This window comes from Vicia villosa, linkage group LG3 (genome assembly GCF_029867415.1).
Source record: "Vicia villosa cultivar HV-30 ecotype Madison, WI linkage group LG3, Vvil1.0, whole genome shotgun sequence".
Lineage (NCBI taxonomy): Eukaryota > Viridiplantae > Streptophyta > Magnoliopsida > Fabales > Fabaceae > Vicia > Vicia villosa.
In genome coordinates this window covers 24,884,116-24,893,780 of record NC_081182.1, presented here as the reverse complement: position 1 = coordinate 24,893,780, position 9,665 = coordinate 24,884,116, and the positions used below count along the sequence as shown (strand labels likewise).

At 32.2% G+C, this 9,665-nt stretch overlaps 1 long non-coding RNA gene across 1 annotated transcript; it reads left to right on the top strand.

Moving 5' to 3' along the window:
• The first annotated feature begins 6,039 nt into the window (after positions 1-6,039).
• LOC131660701 (uncharacterized) lies at positions 6,040-9,211 on the top strand. Its single transcript, XR_009301017.1, has 3 exons — positions 6,040-6,237; positions 6,320-6,390; positions 8,924-9,211. It is a non-coding gene; the product is annotated as an uncharacterized LOC131660701 (long non-coding RNA).
• The last annotated feature ends 454 nt before the right edge of the window (positions 9,212-9,665 follow it).

The following is a 9,665-nucleotide window of genomic DNA, read 5'->3' as shown; positions in this document are numbered from 1 at the left end:
AATAATGTCAAAAAGGGGGAGAAGGTAGATGATTATTTTTGTTATTTTTCCGGATATCAAATAAATCATAGACTAAATTGTAAAAGAAAGGGGGAGATATACAAGATAGGGGGAGAATTAAAGTTTCAAGCAAAAACATCCCATTTATGTGTCTTGTCATCATCAAAAAGGGGGAGATTGTGAAAAAGATATTCATAATTTTGAATGCATTGGTTTTGATGAAGACATAAGATTATCACGGAAGAGATATCAAAGAAGAAAAAGATAAGAATGAGGTTTCAAGTTTGTCAATTCATGAAGTTCAAGAGAAACGATCATCATAAAGGTACCAATAGCAATTGATTTTTGAATATTGATTAGCTTACTTTAATTATTCTGTAAGATTCCAAAGCATATACGTATGTTTACTTTCATGAAACACCTTTAAAAATGCAAGAAAAATTATTTTGGCTTAGATGCAATCAATTGGGCAAGCCATGCAATTGATCGTATGGGATATTTTTAAGCAATCCAATTGATTGGATGAACCTCTACAATTGATTGGACGAGCAATTTTTCAAGCAAATCTTTTTACACAAATTTTTGCTCAATTGATTGTGCTATCCCCCACAATTGATTGGATGCTTCAATTTTTCCCTAGTTTTGATTCCCCACAATCAATTGGGTATTTGCAATTTTTTTCAAATATTTGTAAACCTTGCAGCAAATACAAATATTTTTAAACGTTTCAAAAATTTCAGAAATACTTGATATCTTTTCGTGACATTCTTTTATGGAAATCATTGCATTTCTTTATGAAATTATTTCATAAATTTCATCTTTTTATACAAGCATCATATTGTTGTAAAAGATCAGTTTAGCCGATTTTTCAAACCACCTTTTTCCAAAATATTATTGTGTTCATAACATTTTTTATAGAAACTTTTTTATTGCATAAATGTAATTTTATCCGACAAAAGTTTCATACATATAATGAATACTTAGATTTTATTCATTATAAAATTGTTATTTGGAAAAGAGAAGAGTCAAACTTTGATATATTGAATTTATACATATTATTTGTACATAAATTTATCTGTAACTTTTATTCACCTAGTGTGTGGGACTTTTACTGTAAGAAAAGTGTTTGTACTTTCTACAGTATTGGCAAATAGAAAGTGTTGTATTTTTACTTAATGTGTAAAAGTTCTCTGCATCAGCGATATTCAAAGTCCATAAGGTTATTGGTGTTTTGTTTGAAATCAAGAAAGTGATGTAGCTTTTTTGTTATTGTTATAAGATTGTAAGAGAGTTTGTTGTAGGTTGTACGAAGATCTGACAATATTGGATAATCTCTCAAAGATAGTGAGGGGACTCAATTACCCTTGGTTGGATAAGGAGAACCAGGATACATCATTGTGTTCATTTATATTTCTGCATTTAAATTATGCACTTTGCTTCATAAGTTCATTAACATATTTCTGGAAAAAATAAGAACATAAGAACATTCATTTAAAAACTCTAAAAATTTGGAAAATCTAATTCACCCCCTCTTAGATTTCACTTTGAACTTGCACTTCGATATGATTACCTTTCGTCTTGTAGGACTCTTTCTTGTTGTTGTGCTTGCTTAGATTTGGTCAAGCGGTAAGGTAATGACTAAATTTTTCACATTCATAATAAGTCACTAGATTGTCTTCCTTTTATTTTATTCTTTATTTTATGGATGTAATTTCCTAAAGTTACTCAGATTTTTGTTTGAATGCTTGAGATGATGTTTCTTTATATATTTATTATAGCGTTTGATAAATAAACTCATTTCTTCCTTCTTAGAAGAATCTTCGTTCGAACTATAATCGTCTTCCCCTACCTTTCCTGCCTTGTCAAAAGAGGTTTTCAAGGAGACGTCACATTTCTTATCTTTTAATTTCTCTTTATTTTTAGCATTGACTTAACTTGTTATGAGTCTTTTCAATTCATTCTTAACTTGTAAGAAGTGTGTTTATATGAGGTAATTGAGAATTTTTAAGGAATTCAAAATTTCAAACAATTTAAATGATTCAATTTAAATTCATTCATTCTTTAATTCTTTTGTTTAGATGGAGTATTAAAATAATTTATTGTTTGGGGAAATTTTCATGAATTTTAAAATTTTTGTGCTAAATTTAAAATATAAAAAATAGAGATCAATTTGCAATTTTTGAAAATTTAAAGAGACCAATTTGTAAAATGAAAATCATTAGGGACTTATTTGCAATTTTTTAAATTTGGCGGTAAATTTGAAATTTCCATAAAATACGAGAACCATCTTACAAATTTTGTAAAATAAATAATAAACAATTTAACATTCACATTATATAGAGTGAATGGACAATTTCAAATTCTTTAGTTTTTGTGTCATTTGAAATTTCTTAAATTTAACTTGAATAAAATACTTCATAAATTTACATCATTTTGACAATTCTCCATATTTTTTATCTAAACAATGAATTTTGGTCAAATCATTTTGAATTCTTTCAAAAAATTACTTTCCCTCATTAAAATATTTTATCTAAATCGAATTGTAGTTGGAACTAATTTGATCTTATAATACCGACTTCTAAAATAAAGATCGTCTTTACTTATAAATACATGTTCAAGTAATATATTATCTACTATATATCTTTCAACATTAATTAAGATCAATTTATAAAAATTATTTACATGATTGTTTCATTAGCTTTACTAAAATGAGTAGTGAGCCTTCCCAACAACTATGTTGATTCCTAGATTGAAGCTATCGTCATTTGAATTTTATTTATGTTAATGGTATATTTATTGTCGATGGTTGAATAGCGGGACCGTCTTTGAAGGCGTGTAAGTTGAGTTATCGCACATGGTCTAAGATTTGTCACAGTTAAAATCTAGTTAAATATAATTTCATAAAATATTTGTCACAGTTAAACTGTGATTAAATAGAACTTCTATTTGTTATGTCATAATTAAACTAGGATTAATCCACACGTAATCTTTGAAAACTTAAGACAACTTTGTCGAGCGACATTTTTTTTTGGTATGAGGGATGGCCTAAGCCTAAAAAAGAAAAAAGACTACAAAAACACCACTCTATTAGTGATTAACCCCCTAGAATCATCCTCAAGAAACTTAAGAATACACTATGGGACAACATCAAAGATTCTCATTCCCCCTTGCAGATTCTTTCCAGCTTTAGCTAACTCATCTGCACACTGATTCGCTTTCCTATATGAGTGAGTAATATCGACCATATCATGCATCTCCATTAGTCCTTTGATCCGAGTAATCAAATTTCAACCTGTGCCCTTGTACAGGCTATCCATATTAATGGCATTAATCACTTCCATGGAATCAACACTCAACTCCACCTTCATATATCTCTTAGCTGCAGTGAATTTTAGGCCTTCAAATACACCACATAACTCCGCCATGAACGGGTTACACCTACCCACAAACTTGAAAAAACTACATAACTAGTTGCCCTTCTCATCTCTAATAATGCCACCACAACCTGCAACATTACCAGAGCCACAAGCATCATTCACGTTCTTATTCACCTTGTGAGCAGTAGGGGGAGTCCATCTAATTCTTTTAACTACTTGATTTATTCAATATATTTTTACTCGTTTTCATCGCCTCGGAATACTTAAAGATCTTCGAATTGATATAATTATAAGGATTTATCGGCCTAGCAAAGTTCTCCAAGTGCGCTTCTCTATTCTGCCAATTCCAAATACTAAGGTAACCCAAAGCCCAATAATTACACCAACTTGTGCTAGTGTTTTCACTCTCCGCAATGTTGAGCAAGATCCAGTCATGAAGGGTTGTTGGAAAGTAATGGATCCTCAACTTTTGAGGCATAAAATTCTCCCAAACATGCATGGCAACGGTGCAGTCACGAAAAACATGCAAGGTATCTTCACAAACAGGGCCACACATATTGCAAGTTGCAGTTCCAATACCATATTGATTTTTACGAAAGTTTGTGAGCAACCGATCATGATTCAATAACCAGATAAAACTCCTCACTCTCTCTGGGACCTGCATCTTCCATATCCTTTTCCAAACTTGTTGCTCCTCAGTTCCGTCAATCTATTTCAGCTTGGTATACATATCACTTACATAATAACCACCTCTGTTAGAAATTTGGACTATCATAACATCATTCCCTCGGTCCTCATCAAGAGGAAAATTTGTATAAATTTTGTGAACAATAGCCTGAGGCAACCAACCATCTAACATTTACCAATTCCATTCCCCAGTATCCACCAAATCAATAACTTTGGTTCCTTGAAGATCCTCAAGAATGCTCAGATCAAGATCTCTAATAGAGAAACCTGGAGCCAGTCATTTGTCACCCCACGCATAAACACTTTTCCCATTTCCAATAATCCAACTAATTTCCTCCAACAATTAAGGCATGGTTTTGATAATGGCCTTCCATAGGCTAGAATTGGAGCTTTTAGAATTCAATTCTTCCTGCAGATTCCTGTTCTGAGTGTTGCCTATCATGACTTTACACCACAAGTCCTTAGGGTTATTCATTAACTTGTAACCAAGTTTCATGATGCATGCTTGGTTCATAATTTCAATATCTAAAAGCACTAACCCTCCACTATCTCTTAGCATGGTTACAACTTCCCATGCTACATCATGCAACTCTCTTCTTACTATCTGTATCTCCCCAAATAAAGCTACGTTGAAGCTTTTGTATCTCCCCAATTAAGAATGATGTTCAGTGAAATTTAAAGACTTAAAGTACTAACTTCTTCTTCATTGGCTGGTGGCTACTACATAAAGCAAATAAAATCATAAAATAGATATGATAATGGCTTCAAACAGCCAAAGCTCCAATTAAATCATTACCACCAATATCATCATCATTATCACCTTCATCAATATCTTGAGATGCTTTAAAGTTCCAGAGAAATTGCAATATCTTCAACCGTAACCACCCTCGTGACTACAATTTAAAATTATGCCTCTACTCAAACTATTCTAGCCTTATGTCAAAACAAATTCTGAATTTAGATGTTTTTATGTCTTTATCACCAAGGTCGTCCACTCACCCAAGCTTTCCTTACAACACTTGTACGTAGGTTCCTTATAATTATCATTAATAATTAATTACTTAGTAAAATTTGTAGAAAGTTTTCATGTGAGTAGTGCATTATTTCAAAACAGGCTAAAATATTTTCTACAATAAATCATAAATCTTCTAAACCATTTTGTCATGTGGAAATTGATACATGGGGATCGAGATTAGTGGACCTGATTGAACAATTTTGCATCACTTTTACACAAAATAACATATATGAGTACATACAAGGAAGCATCCAAGTGAAACATACAAGAAAATACTTACACAACGAATGATTGAATTACGAAAACGAACGAGAACAAATCAAAAGCAGAACAAATGCGGCCACACCGTTAATGAAGGAAGGAAGAAACTTTGCTAAAACAAGAGACTAGGAGAGATACTTTCTAATTCTCGTACAAGAAAAAAAAAGTTTTTTTAAATAAAATAAATTATTTTGGGGAATTTAGGCCTTTTTTTCAGATTAAAATAAACAAAATTAGAAAAACTTATAGACCCGTAAACTCATCATAGACTCGCGAGTTTATACGAGTTTGAGCGAGTCTACCTGAGTCTGCTCGAGTCTATCAAACAAAATTATATGCACGAGTCTACTCGTTTTTGCTTCCTAGACTCGTAAACTCGTACGAGTTTACGAGTCTACCCACGAGTTTGACAACCATGATCACAACCACTTCTTAAATCAAATTAAAAAAAAAAATAAAATTTTCTTGGGTTTTGATACAAGAATTTTTCATTACATGTAAAAGTTTATTTGCATAACAATATATAAAAATAAAATTATTCATTCATGTATATTTTTCAAGAGTTTAATTTATATGCACTGACGTGTAAAATTATTTTACACTATCATCTAATAAAAAATTAATAAAGTGCATTAACATTAAAAGAACTTTTAAATTAAAGTGAAATACTTTAGAAAAATCATTTAATAAAATTACATCATATTTATGAATGTGAGCCTGGTATTCTTTTGTATTGACGGATTCTGGTGATCGATCAAAACCTATACACTGCTTATTTGGATTTGTTACATTTCATACAATATGGCACGAGAACAACACTCATCTACGCCACCATGGTTACTCGACGCAGGACCTTTATTTCTCGTTCTTCTAATAGGAGCTCATGTTCTCGGACTGGTAATTTTCTTCTTCAATTTTTTTTCACGCTTCCGTTTTTATCTATTCGCAAATCACGGTGGTCTTATCCGATTTACTGCAGGTGTATTGGATTTATAGATTAGCGACTCAGAAACAACCGCAGCAGAGGCGAAAGGCTCATTGAAGGAGAAGGTTGGTGATTGAATATTGAACCCTAATTTATATGTTTATGAAATTGTTACATGCTACGCGTTGTTTTCTTTCTACTCAGGCAGTGTAATCATTTGAATTGATGTAAATGGATCGGTTTGAAGTTTAAATTTGTATAAGTTGTGTTAGTGTTGTTTCCTTATATGATTATTCCATTTGGTTGCATTGTTGGGGTTTTGATTTATTGTTTCATGTAAAACACAAGTTGAGTTTCACAAAAATTTAGGGTTGATCTGAATCCGCAGATGAGATCTAAGTAGTAAGTAGGAATCCTTAAGTTCTAATAATGCTTCTCCAAAATCATAGGAGTAAACAGCTAACTAGTACTCCCTCTGTCAGACTTTGTTTGAATTAATGGAATCAGATGAAATGGAGTGGTATGAGAGGGAGTGGTGTTTCATTGTATGGGGACTATATTTGGTTATCATGAAATGTACGGAGCGGAATGGAATGAGCGGAATGAGGATTCAATTCCATGTTTTGGGTATTTTAGGACGAGGCAAAGTCAATTCTCCATTCCGCCCAAATTGGAGAGGAATAAATATGATGGGTAGTGATGAAATGGAATGAAATCCGTACCACTCCATTCCGCTCCGCTCCATCCGATTTTAATTGATCCAAACAATGGAACTTCATTCCACGTCATTCTGTCACATTCCATCAATCCAAACATACCCTAAAATTGGATGGAGCGGAGCAGAATGGTACGAATTTCATTCCATTCCATCAATTATCATCTTCCCCCAAATAATTTGCCTTATTTCGTCCTAAAATTTCCAAACGATGGAATGGAATCTTCATTACGCTCCGCTTCGTTCATTTTATAATATTCAAACATAGCTTATTATAAGACCTTCTTACTAAGGGTGGTAATAAATTTGTTAAAATGTTGGAACTTTTGCATATTTATCCTTATATTTGTTGATATCATGATAGCTAAACATGATTTACATTTTCCAATGGTACTTTAAATAGAAGATTTTTGTAAAGAAGTAATTAGTTAGATGTTGAATTTTGTAAATGAAAGGGTAAGTAAGAATATAAGAACTTGAGGTGTAATTCTTTTTGTAAATTCATGGCAGATGATTACTGTTGAGAACTTTTTTGATGTTTCAAGTTTGGGTTCTGGCTTCCCAATTCAATAGAAGATTAGTTTTATACATGCAATTCAAAAGTAGTGGTTTCTATTGTCTTAAAAGAAAATAATCTCCATGGAAACTGCAATTAGCCCGGGCTTTATCCTTGTTAAAGCCATGATTGCTGAAGTTGTGATATAGTCTGGCTTGCAACCTAGCTGAGGCTTTTTCCTTTACTTATCATGGCTTTTTTAAGGCATCATGTTGATAAAAGAGGCCGGAGATTGACTAGAAGTTAAAAATTAGCAAATGCAGCCTGGCAGTGGTACTTATTGATTGTATAAACTATAATGTTAATGAGCTGTGATTGTGCATTAATAGTGTTAACATGTAGTGGTTTAAGCATGGTTGGGTTAGTATCTTACAGTGTCGTGAATCAAGGTTCAAATTCCAACTAAGAAAGATGCTCACATTTATCAAACAATGTCTTAAGTAGAACTACGCCCTGTTGAGAAAATTTATCAGAAAAAAAACTCAATAAAGTTGGTCTATAATTAATACTATTTGTTAATGAAACATGCCCTGTTACTGTCCATTGCCCAACAATATATTGGAAGTTTAGGTTATGTTATTCTCACAATGAAATGTCCCTGCACGAGTTTTCAATTTTCCTGCCTTGTGCAGTTTTTGAGACTACGTGAGCCAACCTTGGAAATGTGTTTTTTTTTTTCTTTTTTTGACAGGAAAAGAATACTTCATTTTATCAATGAAGGTTAGGTATATATGTGGCTACTCTTGCTAAGGCATGAGCGAGCGACTACATTTGCTTCTCTATTCTCTCTTAGGGAACTCAACATGAGAATTTTTTAAATAAAGACTCGCCAACACTCTACAATCCTTTAAAATAGGACAAAATCTTCTACCACAAATTTGACATCCAACTAAAAAATAACAGCATGGACATTTAGCTCCATCCTTCCCAAACAAGCTTTGATATAGAGTATAGACGAAAAACTTCTCCTTTAATAACAGTTATCTGGGGTGATGAAAGAAAAATTTGACAGCTATAACAGCTTCATTTTCATTTTTTAAACAAAATCCAATCATGCCAGTGGTATTTTGATCCATTTGGGTTTATTGTGGCCAAATACTTTGTTCTTTAAAGTACTAACCAAAATTATGAATAGAATATGTTAAATTTTTTAACAACATTTAAGCAAAAATGCAATTCTACTGTGTCTGGAAATTTGTTGTAGTTTTTGCCAAACTAAGGCTTCCGATTTAGCAAATTCACTGTTTGTCTTTTGGGAGTAAAGGTTATGGTCATATGAATGTGAACGAATGTTTCAACAATCAAAGATACATATCTGTCATCTATGTGACTTTTGTTGAATTGAAACTACTATTCAGCAAAATAATTTATTGTATTATATTTGCAGAAACAAGTTTGCATCCTTGGAGAAAGGAAATTTTGCAGCTGACTGCTTTGGGAAATTGGCAATGCTCAGAAATGGCAAGCTATAAAATTTGATAGTTTTTCTTTAGGTCTTCTAAGATTGTTGAAGTAGAATCTTTTCTAGAGATTTATATTTGGTCCTTGCTGCATGTGTTACTTGTCAGTTGTCGTTAGTTATTTATTAGTCAATCTTCTTTTATAAACTAACACAATTTGAGTTGATGAATTGCTTTATTAGTAGTAGAATAAATAATTCAAATTTTTGTTCTAATTCTTATTAATTTGTTGATATGCCTTGAATATGTGTAGCAGTATAATATTGGAACTCACATAACAGAAGATGATGTTTTGTAAATTGATAACAATGGTGTGCTTTCCAAAATCGTAGCTGGTTTTTAGTGGTATTGTCATTCTTATTCTTATGACTTGTTCTTAGCGAAGTTTCACATGTGTATCCACAGATCAAGATTTGCTGCAGTCAGAAAATCCTGCAAATAAAATTGGATTTGTTCTTAGTGGAATTTATCTGATCCATCCGGTCATGATCAGAGTGCAAATTAAATCGGCCAATAAAATCTTAACTGTATAGCTGTGTAAAAACAGTGTCTGCATCAGGTTCAAATTACCATGCTAGCTAGCACCCTTATGGCTTTTGCAATGTGTTTTGGTAACTAAATATCAAATTGACTAGTGTGGAGTACTTTTTAAAAAAATATTATCATGTG